This window comes from Arvicola amphibius, chromosome 11 (genome assembly GCF_903992535.2).
Source record: "Arvicola amphibius chromosome 11, mArvAmp1.2, whole genome shotgun sequence".
NCBI lineage: Eukaryota > Metazoa > Chordata > Mammalia > Rodentia > Cricetidae > Arvicola > Arvicola amphibius.
In genome coordinates this window covers 41747041-41767720 of record NC_052057.2, presented here as the reverse complement: position 1 = coordinate 41767720, position 20680 = coordinate 41747041, and positions in this window count along the sequence as shown.

Here is a 20680-nt window from a genome sequence, read left to right as displayed (position 1 = left end):
TGTTTTTTGAGACTCGGTTGATTCATGCATTTTTATGCCTAAGTATGTTTTCTTGTCTTGCCAGTTCTTGGCCTTTCCCATTTTAGGTTAGTTTATAAATTGTACTCTTATCAATGGAATTGTATGAAATTTATATCCATCTACTATGAAACTTAAAAAGTGTGGGTGGTGGTGGTGCACTCCTTTAATTTCAATACCTGTGAGGCAGAGGCAGATGGATCTCAGTGAGTTCCAGGCCAGCCTGATCTATGAAGCAAGTACCATGACAGGTAGGGCTGTTACACAGAAAAACTCTGTCTCAAAATGTATGCAGAATTTTAAATTTCCACTCAAAACATGGCACATGTCATTTGTTTAGGTTATTATAAAATGAGATGTAAATTTATAAACATCAAATGTCTACATGCTGTTTGTTTTCCTTCAAATCTAAGACTATTTATTTGAATTGATAAATTAATTTTTCATTATTTGATTACAAAAATATATGTGTTTATTTCTACCACATTATTTTGGTCATAATTTGCTACTTTTTTCTTTCCTATATTTGCTGAATCTACAAAATTTCACTTACTTTACTCTTTAAATAATTAGCTCCCATTCAAGTTTCATGTAATAATTCCTCAAATGAATGTTTATGAATGGCAAACTTCCTTATGTTCTGAAAAAATAAGCATTTGTTCATTATTAAACAATACTTTATCTGGCAGACAGAGTTCCGTGGCTCTACATTTTGAAAATTCCATGCCACTGTCTTCAGACATCTATAATTATGCCTGAGAAGTCTGATGGAAGTCCTCCTGCTTTCACTTGGAAGCTAATTTGATGTAACCAATTAATCATTTTTAAGGATAGCTTAAAGGACCAGCAGCCTGCTTTTTGGGGTTTTATTGGAGAAATCATACCCAGTCTCTCTATTAAGACAGCATTCTCTCTGTTATCTCAGTGCTTTTGCTTGGTTTTCCATATTTGGGATCCTTGTTATATGACATTAAAAACTACTTTCCACTTTGCTTTTTGCTCTTTGTTAGTTAGGATTTCTTCAGATTAGACTTGTTTTAAATACTTTATATTTTTTCTTTACTTCAAACTCTCAGCTTGAAATCTTCAACTTGGTTAGCATGAAGTTGTATGAAGTTATTTCTCTAACTCTGATGACCATCTTATTTATTTTATACACATATTCCCATAACAGTTTTGCATTTTTTTCTTTCAGAATTAGGACAGAAGTTATCTGTTTTTAATTGTCTCATATATATATATATATATAATATGTACATATATATATTATATATATATATATTCAATTTAATGTAATGTGCTGTTCCAAAGCTTGGTTCTTAAAATGATTCCTCATTTTGACTTTATTTCTGCTTTAAAATATTTTTTCATGATTTTAACTATTTAAATATTTACTTCTTGTATTTCATACTGGCTTACTTGACTTTTTTTTCTTGCTTGCTTAGCTCCGAGCATGCTTACAGGTGCAGATTGCCTGTGCAGAAGAAGGATTCACCTGTAACAGTTTTGCCTTAAATATTTCTTGGGTTTTCATTTCTATTGCTTACCTGTCTTTACCTTCTAACTAACACACCCTACTGGCCCATTTACCACTCCTGAAAATTCCTATTGAAAGGTCTATAGACTATAACACTCATCTAAAAGCAACAACAATGATAACTGGAGACCTTCCTTTGACACCTTAAGAAACAGTTACTGTGTTCTACCAGCAAATCAAAGTACAGAAAAACTGACTAACACCTGGCTTTCCTGAGCACAGGAAGGATGCCCAAAGACACAGAAAGAATCTAGCTGGCACAATGGCAACAAACTGTTGGGTTCTGCCAGTGGCTCGTTTCCTAATTAGAACAAGTGTATGAGTTCCTTTAAAGCCAGAGCAGCATTCCAGTAAACCTTTTGTATTGTATCTTTTTTTGGAAAGGAGAAGCCGAGTAGATGAAAAGCTAACTTCCCTATTCATGTGCATATGGATACGAACAGCTGGTCAGGGTAGTCCAAGTGACTCTCAAAATGGTGGAGATGATTGATGTAGCCTTGACTGCCTCTCAGAGGTTGAAGGCAAACCACTATTGCTGAAAACACCAAACACTCAGGACACAGAGCTGGGATGTTTCAAGCTGGATCTAACCTAAGGACCTCTTTCCCAAAGTTTAGATTCCGTGGTTCCAGAAGATACCAGGCAAGCTGCCAAGGGAAGAAAACAGTTAAACAGTTCTACTCAGCTACAACACCTAGGAACCAGGACAGCAAGATATACATAAGGTGCCTGTTTCTGCCTCCTGAGTGCTGGAATTAAAGCTGTGAGCCACCACCGCCTGGCTTTGCTTTGGTTGTTCTTGTTTCTTACCTCTGTCTTCTTCCCAGATGCCATGAACATTCATTTGTGTTCCAGAGATAACAGTGTTGCATTTCCTCCCCTGAGGGTTAAGATTTCTGCCCTAAAGGTATATAGGATGCAAGGAGAGCTTCTGCCTTCCTCACAGAGAAGAGCAGACCTGTGTTCCAGGACTGCTGCCCACAACAGCTTTATTTTTTTTTACACAGCTTGACCTTTAAGCCATAGCTATAGATGTGTGAGAAGACCTTGTTAGTTAGTTAAGCTCTCCTCTGTCTGTGGATCCTGAGGAATCTATGTGTTCATTATCCATGGTTGGCTTTCATAATAGTTTTCCAAAAGTCAAATCTGTAGGAAGACATTCCTGTCTATCTACCAGCTTTCAATAACCGAGACTTAATATTACTTATAATACTCAGCCGAGAGCTCAGACTTATTACTAGCTAACTCTTACATTAAAATTAACCCATATTACCTATCTATACTTTCCCATGTGACTCATGGCTTGTTAGCTCATTTTCTACATGTTCTGCTTCTTCTGTCTTCTGACATCTCCCTTGATGCTGTCCTTCTTCATCCCAGCATCCTTAGTATGGATTTCATGCCTATACTTCCTGCCTGGCTACCAGTCACTCAGTTCTTTATTAACCAATGAGAGTAATACAAATTCACAGTGTACAGAAGGATTATTCCACAACATTTCCTGCTTTTTGTCTAATTTAAAGGAAGGTTTTAACCTTGGCATAGTAAAACTATATATAACAAAACAGTTATTAAATTAAGAATTACAGTTGTCAGAATACAATCAAAATATCACACAAGACATAACTAGCCAAATTTTTCTTGCCACCTTGGATATCTCTTCCTTCTGTCCTTTGGCCCAGATTGTCAGACTCTTGTCCCATCTCCTTGGTTGTCAGCTATTCAATTTAGTTGAAACTTCACATTTTGTGTGTGTGTGAATAATAAAAAGTAATTTTTATAGTTCTTTTGATTTTGTCTTGTTAGAATAAGAATAATATATCTCATTTTTCAACATGCTTGGGGAGGGTTGACCAAAAAATCTTTGTGATTCTTTCTGGTTTAATATTATCTTCTATAAGGTACAATGAAAGCAAAGCAAAACCAAAACTTCAACAGTTTAAATAACCTAGTGCCCAATATCTGGAACTCACTCAGAATCTTCTGGGCTCCAAAGAATTTGGACAGCTCTACTTCTCCATCTCTGTCACTATCAGCTTCCATAGCTCCTCTCATAGAAACAGGCCAGTTTCTCTTCACAGAAGATTCTGTCCTTGGTGGCTATCCCAAAGTCTCTGTGTCTCCAAAATGCTCAAGTCTCCAGAGGCTGCACCATCACAAGTGGCCTCCTGGCCTGTTATCAGGGACTCGACCCCTGCCACATGGTGCCAAGCGTCAACTGTTCTCCAAGACCCCTTCAACCCTATAGCTTTTATGCTAGCAAAGCCATTACCTGGGAAATGCTAACATGTTACCAAGTTTGGCTGCCAGCATGCAATGCAGTCTTGGGCTCTCTGTACCTCACCTCTGTGAGCTGACCCTGAAGAAAGGCTCTCCAGGTTTCTTGTCAGCAATACTGGCCTTTTCTTAATCACAGCTGTTTTTTTAAACCTTAGCTGTTCACGTTGACTGTTTCAGTAAAGCAGAAGTTTCACATCAGGTACCGGCCTCTCGTAAATCACAGTTGATTCTTCATTCCGAGTTAACCAGAACTAGAGACTTTTAGTTCAAATGCATGACATAAACAATCTGATCAATTCCTTAAGGGACTCAGACTTCTCCCTCCAACTTTACAAACCAGGCCTCCACTGTTTGCATTTCTCTCAGCACGCATATTCTCCACACTTTCACAGACTAACTCATTAAGCTTTGAGTACTCAAAGGCATTTTAAACCCAATGTTCCAAATTCCTTCCATAATCAAAACAGCATGGTCCGGGATGTCGGAACAACACCACATGATCTTGGCAGCAATTTCTGTCCTAGCTTACTTCTTTTTGTTGTGATAAAGACCATGACCAAAACCAGCTTGAGGGGGAAAAGGTTTGTGTCGGCATACAGGTTACAGTCCACCATGAAAGGAAGTCCGAGCAAGAACTCACACAGCACCGTGGGGCAGGAACTGAAACAGACACCATGAAGAGTCACTGCTTGCTGGAAAGTTCTTTGCGGAAGGGCTTTTTTAGCCTGCTTTCTTATGTATCTTGTTGTGTTCCCCGTCTGAGCGGCATCTGCCAGGTCCTGCTCAGCTTATTCATCTGCACTTGGAGGGAAGCATGAGGATTAAGAAAGCGATAGACAAGCGACAACTGACAGAGTCAGGAGGGCATCTTATAAATACGGAGATTTTCCCTGCATTTATTTCTCATAACCTTTATACACCCCAATACAAAGTGGGGGGAGGCAAGAGGCTTTTTTACCATGATATAAGGAACTAACAAAGTAATAACCTTCTCAATACCCAAAATACCAAGTACCCACACCCTATAGGTCAAAACATTCTGTTAGTAGCCATACCTTAAGTGAAACCTCCTCTTGTATAACCTTGAAGGAGCAAGAATAGGTCTGAACTCTCTGTCCTTTAGTCGGTGTGATTCCACTTCTGTGTTCCCACATATTCTAGTATTAACTGCCCAGAATGGCACTGCCCACAATAACCTGGCCCTCCCTTATCTGCCATTCATCAAGAAATGCCCTACAGTCTTGCTGATAGGCTAATTTGATGGGAACACTTTTCCAATTGAGGTTCCCTCTTTCCAGAGGACCCTATTTTGTGTCATGTTGGTATACAACTAACCAACACATTGCTTTTTCTTCATTTTGTCATCCTTGATATATTACTTATTTTTTATATTTTAATTTATATGACTTTGTTCTAATAGATGTATTTATTTGGCAAAAATGTTTTATTCTCTGTATGTATATACATGTTCACGTGTGTGTGTCAGGGATTAAGTGCACATGCAAATGAAGGCTAGCGGTTGAGGCTGTAAGTCTTCCTCAATAGCTCTCCATCTTGTTTTTAATGATGTGGCCTTTATTGAACCCGGAACCTAGGTGGTCCAGCACCCATGGAAGTTCCTGTCTCCACCCCTACAAAATCGGAATTGCAGATACACTGGAACTCCCATTTACTCCTCCACACTGGTACTGAGGATCCAAGCTCTACCAACCTACTCCATTTCAGTGCAATCATATTTATTTGTATACTAGTACCTGGCATACTTCCCATAGGCTAATGTCCTCAGGGTTCATCTGAATTGCAGCATGTGTCAATGTTCCTTCATCTTCAAGTTTGGACAATATTTCATTGCGTGTAGATGCCACATTTCACTTGTGACGTCACCTATTGGTAGAACCATGAGTAACCTCCAAATTCCGCTATGGCAGACAATGCCGTGAATGTGAGGACAAAGCCATGTCTGAGCATCTTGCTGTCAGTTCTGCTGTGCATATTTTCCGTGAAATTGCTGGACCGCGTGGCAACTCTGTTTCAACTGCCATACTGTCTTCCACGGCGTCAAGCTATTGCTCTTCAGTGTTTAGAAAATTAATGTGAGACACTACATTTCCAGCGGTGTGATGGGAAGTTCCACACAAGAAAATTTCCTGCAGTGAAATGGGAGCTTCCACATGAGTGTTCTCTCATGTTGACATGCTTTTAAATATCCGCTAAATAGTCATGTAACCAAACTCTAGTGTTACTTTAGGACAGGTGCTTATTTCTGATGGAAACACAATTTTAAAAATATTTGCTATGTCTCAAGTTTGTAGAATGCAATACCTTAATTTTGTTCATAATTTAGTCAAATGTTGTTCACTAATCTTGGAAATAATTTCTCAATAGCAATGCTTTTGTAAATTTTAACCCCTATGCAGCATACGTTTGTCAGTTTGTCTGTAGCTCTTGTATTTAGTTTTCTACATATTTTATTCTACATATTCCACATGCATATATATCCTGCATATAGTCTCTCTCTACAAATATATGTATACATGTATATACATGCATACACACATATGTATATGTGTATGTATGTATATACACACACACACACACACACGACTTCTTTACTGTGCCACCCAGAATTGTTAGTAACCATGTGCTTTGCATATCTAGAAGACCATTAAATGATGTGTTATGGAGTGTCACCTAGAAAATGGAATTATATACCCTTTAATCCCTTCTCACAGTTAGAGTTTCTAGAAAGAGTTACCACTTTGCCCTGTACCCCTGCATACCACTAACTGGGAATTGCTGCTACTTGTTCTTATGTTCAGAGCTGATACAGCTATGTTGTGTGTGACATTGGTTATTGTTTTGTTTTTGTGTTCTACTCTGACTGCACTATTTACATGGAAACCCCAATAAGGAAGGAGCTGAAAAAGTGTTCAGAAGTCTTCCATATCCAGTAGTACCAGTTACCTTGACTTTCAGTTCCAAGACCAAACAGGAGAGGGAGGAAGGGAGAGAGAGAAAGAGAAATCAGTAAAGTACTTGGAACCTAGACCAATTTCAAGTTCATACAAACACAGGAACGACAGGGAGAGGGAAACTAGACTCCAAAGGCTTTCCTGGAAGACAGAATTGGTACTCTCCACTGCCACTTTGGCCCGATCCATCACACTTTACATGCTCACGCTGGTTTATTCATCACAAATCCATTCTTAGGGATATCTTGTGACTGAAAATAAAGCCCCATTCAAATAGGATGGAAACCATACAGTCTGGGGAGCCAGGTGGTCTTTTATCCGTCAGATTCTATCGCTTCAGGAAGTTTCAAATAAGCAGAATCCATAAAATGCACTGGATTTCAGCCAGAGGAAAAAAAAGGAGTATTTTTTAAAATACCAACAATAAAATCTATCATATACAGTAGTCAATGAATACGGACAAGTTATTTTGACTTTAAACCATATTGCAATAAGGTGGTCACTAAGTTGCTTTTGCTATTAGGAGTTCTTCCTTTCCTCTTCAAGTGACAAAGCCAAGGACCAATAACTGAATGGGTTGCCTAGATTAAAAGGAGAAAGTGAAAAACCGATTAATTACTTTCAGGGATTCAGCATCTCCTAGATATTTGTGAGTAACCTCTGACATGGTGATACACAGAGCTCCCAGATGCACAAAAAGAAAAGGGCTTCTTTCCCTTCTGGGAAGCAAACATCATTTGTCAGACCAACAAAAGTACATTTAAGAGTAGAGAGCAAAGCAGTTGGGAACATTAGGCTGCAAGAAAAGAGAGTAAAAGAAAGAAGGGAAGAGAAGGAGGGCGGTCAGTGAAGAGAGGACTAAGGACTAGTGAAGGAAGCAGGACAGACCTTTTGCTAGGCTCAGTTATCCACTATCTTATGACGGGGGCTGAACTTGTTAGCTACTGCTATCTCCTCAGAGACACGACTTACACAGTCATCAGTAGCAAACAGAAGAAGGAACTGGTGGGCTCAAGGACAAGCTATTTGAGAATACACGGTCAGAAGAGAAAGATAAAGAGTGATGAATCATGGGAATTCTGGAATGGTGCTGAAAGAGCAAAGACTTATTGGAACTCAGAGGATCTGAGAATGCAAAGGTGGCAGAAAACATATTCAAATAAATAATATCTAAGGGGCTGGATGAATAGGTGAGAGAGCTTGCTTTGCAAACACTAGGTCCTGAATTGAGATCCCCAGCACCCACATAAAAAGTTGGGTATGGGGACAGGGGAAATGGCTCAGTGGATAAAAGTACCTAATGCTAAACTGAACATATGAGTCTGATCCCTGGGACCCTCATGGTCAAAGGAGAGAACTGACACCCAGCGGTTGTCTACTGACCACTGTCCATGCACCCGGGTGACCGCATACAAACACGAACACACACACACAACACACACACAGCACACACACAACACACACACACACACACATGCACACACACACACACACACACTCACACACACACAAATATAAAGATGGATGGATACAAATATCCAAATACAGGAAGACCAAAGTTCACCAGTAAAATTTAATTTAACCAGGTCTAACCCAATGTATCTTACAATCAACTTCACACAGATGAAAGGAAAAGAAAAAAATCTTAATGTTAAAAGAGAAAGGCAACCAATTACAGCAAGAGATGTTCCAATCATCTTGATAGAAGACTTCTCTGCAGAAACCCCACAAGCTCTATATAGGGATGAGAATAGATATTCCACACAAATGGAAACCAAAAGAAAGACAGAGTAGCCATACTAACATCAGCTGAAACAAACGTTAGATTCAAGCAGTAAACAGAAACAAGGACAATCACCAAATAAGGATAAAGGAATGGGAGCAAATGCAGAGAGCCACAGCCAAACATCAGCCAGAGCTCAGGGAATCCCATGAAAGAGGGGGAGGAAGCATTGTATGAGTCAGAGAGGTCAAGGATACCACACAAACACAGTCACACAGTCCACAGAATCAACTGACTGGGACTCATCGGGGCTCACAGAGATCAGGGAGCCTGTAGGAACTCCTGAATTATTTTATATGTGTGTGTGCACACAAACACAAACACACACACACATATAATTATTATATATAATGGCTGAGTACCTTGGCATTCTTGTGGGATTCATGACAGTGGGAGCAGGGCCTGTCTCTGACTCTTTTTCTTGTTCTTGGTACCTTTTTCCTCTTACTGGATTGCCTCATCCAGTCTGGACATGAGGGTTGATGCCTAGTCTTATGTAACTAGTTATGCTGTGTTCAGTTGTTATCCCTGGGAGGCTTGCATTTTTCTGAAGGGAAATGGAGGAGGAGTGGATCTGGGGATAAAGGGAGGTGAGCATTGTCATGGGGAGGGATAGAGGAAGAATAAACTATGGTTAGGATATAATATATGAGAAAAGAATAAATAAAAATTTTCAAAAAGGATCGGCTCAGCGAAAGCAAATAGCAAGTCTAAATGTGTATACCCCATTTTAACTCCAAATATAAAAGGCAAATTCTAATAAACCTAATGGAAAGATAGTTTTAAATTTATAATTCTTAGAGACATTTACACTCCACTTAAACAGTGGTCAGGTTGCCCAGACAGAAAATCAACAAACGCATCTTTGGACAAATAGATGTGAGAGATATTTACATACATTCCATCCAGCGGCTGGAATAAATCAGCATGTGAGAGACACACTCTCATGTACCACTGTTTTCAATACCAGAACAGAGAAACAGCCTCCATCCATCAACTTACGGAAGAACAATGAAATGTGGTTCACGTGTAAGAAGGAAAATATTCACCTAGAAGAAAGAAATCTTAGCACTTGACACAGTATGAACTGAACTGGACGACATTATTTTAAGTGAAACAGGTCAGGCACAGGACAAATATCACAACATCTCAAATCATAGATAAAAATCTGAAAACAAATAATGCTATAAAGATTGAGAACAGAATGGTGATTACCAGAGGCTGGAGACAGTGGGGGAAAGGGATGGGTGATCAATGGTCTCCAAGTTACAGTTAGAAGGAAGCAGCAGGTCCCGGGTACAATTATACAGTAGTGACTACCATCACGATTACATCCATAAATTTCAAAAAGTTAAATGAAAATATTTTAAAAGATTTGCAAATAAATGATAAATATTTTGATGGATAAATATGATTAACGTGAATTAAATACCATGTAATGCATACGCACAGTGAGCACTACACGGTAGTTAGTTACACCATTGTTAGGTGTAGCTAACATTTTAAAGTATTAGTGGCAAATGGAAATTAAAGCAAAGTCTCATAACAAGAATATTATCTGGCAATCAAACTTTCCAGGCCTGAGCTGGTAGAGGAAAGAAATGGCAATCACCAACAAGTCAGGCACCATTGTGGTGGCTAAGTACAGGGTGAGTAAAAGAGAGACAGACAGACAGACAGAGAGGGAGAGGGAGAGGGAAAGAGAGAGAGAGAGAGAGAGAGCCCCGTGGATGTCGGGCCAGGCTTTGAACCAAGGTCCTGAAGCACCTGAGGGGGCCTTTGTTGATGTCTGTGGCTCCTGCTGCTACCGAAGGTCATATAGAAGTCTGTAGTCTGGGCTGCCACCTGGGGCCATGTTGGTATCCGAGGATCATACTGCCATGGGAGCCATGCTGATCTGCTGATCTGAGTGGCCTGGGGCCGGAGTGACATCCACATGGATGCCCAGGGTCTAGGCCACAATGGGTGACCATGTTGGTGTCTGAGGTCTTTACTGCCACTAGGGCCAAGACAAATTGAGCAGTCAGTGCTATCACCTGTGTCCATGGTATTGTCTGGGCCAAGGCTATTGTGAGGGCCATGTCTGGGTCCATGGCTCTGCCACGGCCAGGGTCTGTGTTAATATCCATAGTTGCTGATACCATCAAAGGCCATGCCAATGCCTGGAGTCTGGGCTGCCATCTGGGGCCATGTTGCTGCCTAAGGGCCATGCTGCCATATTGATTTGGGTGGCCTATGCTACCACCAGGGCCATGTGATATCCAGGCTCAAGCGGCTGCTGAGGGCCAAGTCTGGGTTTGTGGTCCTGCTGCAGTTAAAGCCTGTGATGACATCTGTGGCCCATGTTATCACAGGGGTCATAGAGCCATGCTATATGGAGCAAGAACCATCCTTCACTGGCCCTGGGATAGCTGGTCCTGCCTTTGCTGTATATTGCAGCAGGAGAGCTGACTCTGTCCCTCAGAGAAGAGCTTGTTCTATACTTGGGAAAGATGGCCCCATCCCTCACCATGGGCATGCACCTCATCTGAGCAGCACACTAGAGATGATCCTGTTGTTAGTGATGCAGGTGAGCTGTCCCTGTGGATGTGAGAGCAGGAGAACTGACACCTCCCTCATATGCCCCCAAAAGCAACTGAGAGAGGGCCCTGTACCTCTAGTAGGCAAGGCAGTAGAGCTGGCCGGGGTGGTGTGAGCTGGATCTGAGGGCCTGAGAACAGAACTGGTCCTGATCCCTGCTTCAGGCTGCATTGAGTGGTGTAGTATGACCACTTACGCCCGAAATAATTACAAGGAAATTGTATTAATTAAATCACTGCCTGGCCCATTATCTCTAGCCTCTTATTGGCTAACTCTCACATCTTGATTTAACCCATTTCCATTAATGTGTATCGCCACTTGACTGTGGCTTACCAGCATGAGTCTAACCAGTGTCCGTCTTGAGCAGGAGAATCATGGCGTCTGTCTGCCTGTCCCAACATCCAGGTTTGTCTTTCCTGCCTACCTAAGTTTCTTCCCTATCAAAAGGCCAAGGCAGTCTCTTTATTCAACCAATGAAAGCAAGACATCCTACACCAGAGTGTGCTGCCTGAGACAGTGCTGAAGAGCTCACTGAGGTGGTGACCATGAGGTAAAGTTAGCGAGTTGACCAGCCCAGCTATGATGCAGGCCCAGAACTAGGGCTGAGTTAGCCCCCCTCATCTATGAACTGTTGGAGCATGTGAAGAAGACAAACCCACAAATCCAAAACTGCAGGATCTCCAAGATAGGACAGCAGAATGTCCAAGAAGAATCCCAGTGAGAGGCCATTATCAGTGGAGAAGCAGAATCAGGAGCCTCAAGCCAGACCAATGACTTGTGACAATGAACACTCGCCAGTAAAGATGGATGGACTAAAGGGTAGACCGTGTGGCTCAATGTACCACCACACGGCAGCTTCCATGATGAGGTTCTTCTTCTTTGTTTTCTTTTTGTTGTGTTGTTTGGTTTGGGTTTTTGTTTATTTATTAAATTTGGTTTTATTTGAGGAGAGGTTGCAAGAGCAGAAGGCAGATGTGAGGAGACCAGGAGATGAGTAGGGTTAGAATACATGATGTGAAATCCATGAAGAATCAATAAAAATTTAAAAAAATAAAAAACCAAATATTTTCCATTTACAAAGGTTATTATGAAAGTAAATATCTATAAAATAATATTTTATTAGATGTCATTTTTATAAATTGAGCTAGTGTAACATCAGAGTTTGAACTATTACTATTCATCAGAAATATCTCTCTTCTTTCTTCTTCTTCTTCTTCTTCTTCTTCTTCTTCTTCTTCTTCTTCTTCTTCTTCTTCTTCTCTTCTCCTCCTCATCCTTCTCCACCTCCTCCTCCTTATCCTCCTCCTTATTTTCCTCTTCCCATCTCTCCCTCTCTCCCTCTCTCTGTCTCTCACTCTCTCTGTCTCTCTCCCTGAATGGGTTTTTAACTTTTTAAGACTTTCACACTTGGCTATACTATGTTTATACCATTTCCACCCTCCCTCTCCATCGTCTAACTCACCCTATGACACTCCCTCTTAGATTCCTGACCTCTTCTATATTTATTTATTTTTTGTTTCAGAGAGAGAGAACCTAATGAATCCATTTGGTGTTGCTCATATGTACATGTGTTTAAGGACACCACAAAGAATTGGATAATCTATCACAGGTCTTTTCTCTGGAGAAAACGGATTTTCCCTCTCTCAGCATCCATTAATTACCTGTAGTTCTTCATCCAAGAGTGGGGCTTTGTGAAATTCCCCCATCACCATAGGTATGTATGTTAGTTTGAATATAATTGGTCCCATAATCTCATAGGGAGTGGCACTATTGGGAAGTGTGACTTTGTTGGAATACAACTGGCCTTACTGGAGGAAGTGTGTCACTGTGGAGGTAGGGTTTAAGGTCTCATATATGCACAAGCCATGCCTAGTACCTCATTCACTTCATATTGCCTGTGGGATTGACATGTAACTCCTTCTCCACTCTCAGCTCCTTCTCTAACACTGTGTCTACCTGAATGCTGCCATGTCCCGCCATGATAATGGACTAAACCTCTGAAAGTGTCGTTAAATGGTCATGGTGTCTCTTCACAGCAGTAAACACCCAAACTGAGACAGCATGTCACGTGGTATGATCACTATGAAGGTCTTGTTCAGGCCACCATATTGTTTAGATTTCTCAAGTACAGTTTCCCTGTTGTGTCTAGAAAACTCTAACTAGCTACAGGTCCTAGTCCTTTGGCTTTCACAGTCTTTCCCAACCCTTTTCCACAAAGTTCTCTGAACTGTAACTCTAGGGGTTGTTTTGTAGCTGTAATAACTAGGGTTGTGCAAGGTCACTTATCCTCTGCATGTTGACCGATTGTGGTCACAGGGAGCTTCTGGTCTTTTGACCATTGTTCTGTCTAAAATGCTATCCTCTCTTCCCATCTGTCCCACCATTACACAGACCCTACCCTGATCACTCCTATTGTTTTACAAGCATCTCCTCCTCTCAAATCATTCTCTTGCTTGGGTTTGGATGGGAATCACTCATCCAATTTCCTGTGTATGTCCCTACACTAGCCCATAATGCACTAACATCACTCTATTTGTCTGTCACATCTGTGACTCCACCTTGATGCTTGTTATGGTCCGTGACAAATAGTAATCAATATGGGCATTGATCTTTAGCTATCTAGAAGCCTCTTGTTTCCCCTGGCTGCAGTCAATTGTCCAAGCTCCCTTGTTGCTAGAAGTAGACATAAGCCCACACTTCCAGATAATGATACATAAGTAAGGGTTTCTAAGGGTAGTGGATCCTTATTACTTGGGTCTGAACCCAATTCCCTACAACCAGACTTTTTTCTCATGATAAATTCTGTTGATGGTTATGACTTGGAGAAAATATGAGGCTCGTGGGTAGAAGGGACTGATCTTAATCCTTTCTGGATCCCAAAATCCCCCAAAGTCATCACTAAATAGGGTGTTTTGAAGACAATCACCTTCAAAGTGGCTTTTTAGGGGGTTAACGTCAGAAACATTTGGCAAAGGCAACAATGAATTGTGCCTATTAGACATGCATTACATACAGTTCTTCTATTTTGAAGGTTTTATGTATGAAAACTCAGACAAAATGCGCTTAAAGCATAAAACCGTACTGATTGACTCTTCCATGACTTCGGGTGTTGAAATTACTCACCCAGTGGTGCACCAGCCTCTGTAAGCAGGTTTAAGGGGACATCCTTCCGAAGGGCATCACTGTGCCAGCCACGTGGTGCATCATTCTAGTGTAGGACTGCAGGAGCCAAGGTAGCAAAGTGGGCACAGAACCCAGAGTGAGAAGCCGCATTCAGATGAACGACTGATCTTGGATGCCTTATTGACATAATAGACCCAGCAAGAAAGCTGACTTAAAAAGACAGAAACCAAAAGAAACCCTGCGTGATGCTCGTTGTCTCTCACAAGCCTCAGGAAAGAAGTTTTGATCTTGATGGCTGCCAATTACTGGCAGCTGCAGGCGGGGACTGCGCTTGCTTTCTCTGACTCAAAGCAGTGACAGCAAGGTGTGATTTACCGTTTTGTTGTTTAGGGCCTGTCAGATCACTAGTCAAGGACAAAGAAAATAATGGTTTCTTGAGGTGGAAAATTTTCATCTATAACCCAGTGTTAATCGTGTTCATGTCACCATAGTAAATCCCTGAGATGATCAACTTATAAAGGCAAAGTATGATTCCGGCTCATGGCTTTGGAGCTTTTAAGGTTGTTCGGCCCCATTGTTCTGGGGACTGAAGCGAGGTAGGAGAGCACAGGGAAGCACACGGTGATGCAAACGACCCCCTCATTCACAGTCACACAAGGGAAGAAGAAGAGGGTGCTAGAGCCCCACATCGCTCTTAAGGCCACATTCGCAGTGACCAGAATCCTTTTCCAGGGCCACCCTATAAAGGCCCCACCAACCTCCAAACACCAGCACTCTGAGGACAGGTCTTTAAAGTCACTTGGGAGGAATCTCAGCAAGAAAGTGTCACATCTGCCATGAGACTCTCCCCAGAGGCAAGGGGTTTTCAGAGACCAGCTTTGCTTGGAGCATATAGAGAAGAGAGAGGTTTGAACCCCATGTCTCCATAGCCCCTTTGTACCATGGTTATGAGAATCTTCACACAAATCCAAGTGCCAGTTGAGATCCCAAGAGAGGTTCCAGAAATTTCAAGTGGGGCATAGTCACGGGGAGTCTTTGGGAATACCCTGGTCACTTTTAACTTCTTTTATTCTCTGCTTTCTATCTGCCATGAAGGGACTGGCTTACCTTCCTCTACCACACACTTTGGACACCATGACATTCTGCCGAGTTTAAAGAGCCACGTAAGCATGTGTTGAATGAACCCTCTGAATCCATGAGCCAAAATAAATTACTAAGTGTTTCAAGCAAGAAATTTTGTCACAGAACACAAAAGTAGCTAGCATACTTTCCTCAGGAGTTATATCTCCTCACCTCAGTCTCAAGATACCGCTAGACCATGGGTTACACAAGGCGAAACACGTAGCTTCCCAGGCCTTTGGGTGAGAAGCTATGAGAGGCACATTTTCCTATCAGAACTTCACAGAAGAAGTAAGCTATGGTCCACGGCTTCTCAAGTACTGAAAGAACCCATACAATATGTCATATAATAATAAGTCCACCTGTCTAAAGTTTTTGAAGAACTCATTAACTGGAAAGAGTTAAGACTGACCCAAGCCTCCAGAGCTCACGTACAGGTGAGTGAGAGCAGTTCCTCATGGTACCACAGTGTGCAACAGGGTGACTGACTTCAAAACTGGCCATTGCTTCTTCTTAAGAGGGTTCTTTAGCTCTGGACTTAAATAGTTAATGATCTCAGAGACTGCCTTGCTGTTTATCTGTGGAATATGAAAAATAAATCATGAGGATTATGACAAGAAACGAGATGAAGACTTTTAAAATTACATGAGGTATTTGCCATAATTATCTAGTTCCTAACAATCTTTCCATTCATTGTGTGTTTATTGTCCCCAAAATATTAATATTCATGACCCGTCTCTTCCGTATCTTGTTACAAAAGACAGTAAACATGATAGGTCTGGAATCTTTAAAGGGTTTTTTTTGGCAATAAGATTTTCTTTAATTCAAGGTTTTCCCTCATATACCATTGTAAACTATAATCAAATTTAGTTCAACTAAGACTGGTTCTGTTTTTAAGCCTTAATTTTTAAATTTTAAATAAAATATATTTGTTGCTCCACTTCCCTTTCCTCCCTCTAGCCCCTCCCACGACACTCCCATTATTCCCTTTCAAACTGAAGGCCTCATTCTCTTGGAAAGCTATTAGTGTGGTGTGTGTGTGTGTGTGTGTGTGTGTGTGTGTGTGTGTGTATGTGTGTGTGTGTGTGAAGATACACAATCTGCTGGACACATTTAGTGTTGCTTTTGAGCATATGATTTCAGGGATAACCGCTCATCAAAAAAGAGACCATTACAGAAAAAAATACCACTGGTCATAATTCAGATCATGCGATGCTCAACTCCAAGCGGTACATCTACAAAACTCCCACACCTAAGGTTCAGACAACATTATGAAACGGGTGGATGAAAGATCATGAGATCCAGAGGACCAGGAACTTTGTCATCATTATTATGTCTCCTAGAAATGACAGGGAAGCTACACCCATGATACCTCAACAATATGGCTGCCTAAAGAAGACCTGAATGATAAAAACCCCAACAGACATGCTAATATAGAAAAGGGGAATCTCAGAAGATTCTACCCATAGACAAGGAATCAGCAGCACCTAGTGACTGATGAGAGAGAACTCCTTTCCCACGGATGAGCCCTTAACGGGTAATTCCACATAAAGTGGTCAGGCCTGAGTCTTACTTAAAATTCCAAACCCCAAACTACTAAATAGTAGCTAAGTAAAAGACGAGTATAGTAGTTCTTTTGGGGCTCAAAGCACAACACCCCAAGCATGGCATCTCAGAATAGCATCCTGCTGGTCTTCCAACCCTACTTTCTCCCTGAGGCAAATTACAAAAAGCAGCCTCTCTCTTCCCTGAACTGGAGCCTAGAACACAATCCTCAAATGCTAAGCTCACCCTGCTCAATAAGCCTTCTCTCTCAAGGACTTCATTCTAGAAGAATCTAGAACAATGCTACCCATGTAGAGATGAATCTGACCAGAGAGTCTGTGCTGGGTTCCTGACCTCTATTGTCACTCACTGGAACATTTTGTCCATTTGTACTTCTGAACCATCTAACCCAAGCATAAAACCAGGCAATCCTCCCGTGTCTTTGTGTAGTCACTTCTGAAAACTCCGGGTTCGAGTACAACCTTAGCCAAATGGCTTTGTTAAGCTTTCTTCCTTTCAGCTTGCCTTGTGCTTAGGGTCCACAGTCCTATGGATGAGGGGTTGAGAACAGTCAACATCCTCCAGCCTCCCACAGTGCTGGAAGAGTATGCATCCCGTGGTAGTGGTAGTGGGTGAGGGTGCTCATAAACAGCTTCAGACACTTTTTATGCCACAAAGAAGAGGGTGGGTGTTTTGTTGTCATTTACAACAAAATGGATAAAACAAAGCTTAAGTTTTCTTTACTAAAGAAATTTCCAGAGCTTTTACATGGTAATTTGTATTATGAATCTCAGAAAATAATACACTGCACTGTCCTTTTCAAGTTCAGTTGATTAAAATATTCTTTTCTCCATTGTTTTTTTTTTTTGAAACAAAATTTTCCTTGACCAGTTTTCTAGATAGCTAATAGAGAAGTCATGAGTTATCATAGTATTAAATGTGGCCCATGCATCAGCAATATGCACCATACCTGTAGAATATACAGGCTAGAGTTTGGACTCTATCTATAGATATAGAGAGAGTAGATCTCTGTCAGTCCCTGCTATGTTGTTAAAGCAATGTTTTACAGTCTCATGTTTGAGAAAAAATAGACTAGTGGCTGATCCCAAGGCCAAGGCCACAGCACTTAGGTTGATTAAAGCATACTGTGTTGTCTTTCTACAACACCATCTTCATGATGACAAGAACTGTCTTGCTCAAAGCTGCACCCAGTACACCAGAAGAGTGTCATTGGAACCCGCAGGTAGAGTGGTATGTTATTTGTATTTTGTTAATTAAATCTTGCCTGAAGACCAGAAGCAAAGCTAAAGCCACTGAAAATCAGGTAATGGTGGTACACACTTTTAATCCCAGGATTTGAGAGACAGAGACAGATGGATCTCTGTGAGTTCAAGGCCACCCTGGGCTACACAAGATCAATGCAGAAAAAAATCCAGGATATAAAATGAGAGGAGAGAGAGGTTTAGGCTGCCTAGTCTGGGGTCACTAAGCCTTAGTAGAGCTAAGACTTCTCTAGTGGCTTGGCTGCTTTGCTTTTCTGGTTTTCAGGTTGAACCCCAATATCTGTCACTGAGTTTTTATTATTCAAGCTACACAGAGGCATTTGATAAATGTCCACAACTACGATGTATTATGATCTCTATAGTGTCTTGATTAATTATCCATTATGTGTTTCCTGAAGCATTTAATATCAACTTAACATCACCTTGATTGGCTGCCTCCAAGGGTGGGGCATAAGTTCTCACGAAGGAATCGTGGCCTTTCTAGAAGTCATCCATCCTGAATAAGCTTCAGCCCCCAAGATGGATTGCAAGGCAGAATAAGCTTCGTCTTCCCAGACAGACTACAAATTCATTGCAAACATAGCAGAAGATGATCGAGTAGAAAACAGAAATGGGAAAATAGGTAATAAATCAACCGTGCAAGTAAGATTCCGTCAAGGGTTTTATCACAGGGTTTTCTGGTTGACTGTCAGAGAGTTGCCTCCGTGTTCTACAGGATCAGATTTGGCCTCTCACTGAGGTTGTCTGCAGTGTGAGCTTCGTTTTGGTCTTTCTTTTCTCCTCACGCCTTCTCCTGGCTCCTATAGATTACAGGCCACATGTCTGACAACACTAACGTGATTTGTGAGGAAGCTCTTTGGGAATCTTTGCAAATTGGGGTAATGGATTTAACTCTTATTAAGGGTAATTGTGGGGGCAGTTTTGATGTGAAATTATAAAATAAGGACACATTTCCTGATTTGATAATGGAGGAGCATTCATTTCTAAAATTACCACAAAAGTATAATTCAATACAAATGTGTAGCTAATGGAACTGAGGGCATCTTTGGGTGGTAACCATTAGAGTATTGCTTCCATCAGCTATGAGGACAGAGCGGGCAGCCGTTTGCCTCCACTATCTCCACAGAGCACTTTCTACTCTAACTTGTTCATTCATGACTTCTAAAGAAGCCCAGCTCTCATCTCTAGCCCTGTGACGTCTAGGATCTCTAGCACTCCATTTACCTTTGACCTTGAGCCTCTCTGGTGTCTCTATTTCCTCAGCGTTCCTCAGTTTTAGCCCTTCATTTCTGTTGACCACTGATCAAGGCATTCACTCCCAAAGACACCACGCTCACTTTGCCTTCTGCCTGCTCCTCTGTCAGGTGTGTTCTACGAAGTATAAGCCCTTTGGGGGCATTGTTCAATCACTAAAAGCTTCCTGTTATTTCTTGGGAAGACCCCCTACTGTGTCCTCCAAATAGATCACTGTATTGTGTCTGTTAGGAATGTATTGGGTTTAGATCCTGATAGATTTTTGAGCTTCTCACAGGTGGTTGCCCAAGTTTTCTCATGAATGTATTCATAATATCAATCACCAGTCATCCAGCCACCCAATACAACAATCATTGTAAGAAACACAAAAGACAATGACTTGATGCTAAAATACTGTAAGCAATTGGCCTCCCATTTTCATGAGTTGAATGTTTTTTCATGGATGCATTATTGCTGAGAGGTGGTGCTTCAGGGGGAGTTTAACACCATCACTATGGGGTGGGAGTAGTGGCTCCTGATAAAGGCTGAGTTTCCCCATCTCTGCCTCACATGCGGTCTCACCATGTTATACGTCCACCACGTAATGCAGCTGGAAAGGACACCCACCATGTAATGCATCTACAAAGACACCCACCATGTCATGCAGCTGGAAAGGACACCCACCATGTCATGCAGCTGGAAAGGACACCTACCATGCTATGCAGCTGGAAAGGACACCCACCATGCTATGCAGCTGGAAAGGACACCCACCATGCAATTCAGCTGGAAAGGACACCTGCCATGTCATGAAGCTTGAAAGGACACCCATCATGCAATGCAGCTGGAAAGGACACCCACCATGCAATGCAGCTGGAAAGGACACCCGCCATGTCATGCATCTGGAAAGGACACCCATCACGCAATGCAGCTGGAAAGTACCCACCAGATGTGATCTCTTAACCTGTAACCTTCCAGTCATGAGAACTGTGAGGTGAACAAACTCTTATTTATAAATTGCTCTGTGGCTACAGCAGCACAAATTGACTAAGACAGCAAGACAGTTATGATATGCCATCAGTAATGGTTAGAGTTCATTGTAATTTGACAGGATCTGAAATCATTTAAGAAAACATATTAAACCACGCCTGTGAGGGATTATTCAGCCTCCTACCATACCTGAGGGAGATAATATTCATCAGGCTAACCC